General features: G+C 36.6%; 1 pseudogene; it reads left to right on the top strand.

Annotated features, from left to right (window-relative positions):
- Positions 1-495: 495 nt before the first annotated feature.
- Positions 496-820, top strand: LOC112913305 (cytochrome c oxidase subunit 7B, mitochondrial pseudogene; annotated as a pseudogene).
- Positions 821-1,028: the final 208 nt, after the last annotated feature.

The raw sequence follows: 1,028 nt of genomic DNA on the forward strand, positions 1-1,028 counted from the left end.
GATGAATGACTAAAAATTGAATTTACCTGATGTACCAGGCAGTTGCTAAGTGTTTTGTATGATTTGTTTAATTTCATCCTTTCACAACATTGAGAAATAAAGTTAAAATGTTAAATTTGAGGTGCCTGTGTGGCACAGCTGGTTAAGCATCTGGCTCTTGATCTTGGCTCAGGTCTTAGTCTCAGGGTCGTGAGTTTGAGTTCCATGTTGCCTAACATGGAACCTACTTTAAAAAAAAATTATTCACCTATGTCCACACATCTCATAGCAAAAACCTCGAATTTAAACCCAGGCTTCTGACTCTAGAGACCTCTCTCTGGGCTACAGGATGTTTACCTATGGCATTAGGTTGCATAGATCAGTTGACATTTGCTATCATTTTGAAATGTATTTAATTGTGATATATAACATACATATTGAAAATTCATAAAAATAATTAAGATTAATAAGTTGTCATAAAGGAAAAGTTCATGTACCTGCTACCTACATCAAGAAATGGATCACTGCTTCTTTGCAAGAGAACTTGGCATGAAGTTGTCGCAAATCAATAGCTGCAGTTGCCACTGTTCTGTCTTTAGCTTCACGATATTTCCCATGGCCAAAAGTGCTCTAAGTTGTCTCTTAGACATTCAGCAAACAATGGCAAGGCAGAGCCAACAGAAATAGACAACTGATTTCCCTGACAAATATGGTAATGCTGTATAAGCTAGCAGAGCCATTTCTGTATTGCTGTGTGGGCATACACAACAACACATATTGAAGCAGAATAGAACCTGTCCCTGTTGGCAGAGTCACCCCAAAGGAATGGAGAAATCAATAATCATCCCAGATGGTATAAAACTGAATTGTTTTAAAACCAACTCCTACTTGATGCCAAGTAAAAGTACTGTGTATCCATTAAAATGTGGCATGATTGAAGCAATAAAGTACTTTTGAAACCCTAAAAAAAAAAAAAAAAAAGGAAATGGAACATTGCCACTACTCCAGAAGCCTTTTTCTTTCCACTTTTTTTTCTACCCAAAGATAAT

Source organism: Vulpes vulpes, chromosome 9 (genome assembly GCF_048418805.1).
Source record: "Vulpes vulpes isolate BD-2025 chromosome 9, VulVul3, whole genome shotgun sequence".
Classification (NCBI taxonomy): Eukaryota; Metazoa; Chordata; class Mammalia; order Carnivora; family Canidae; genus Vulpes; species Vulpes vulpes.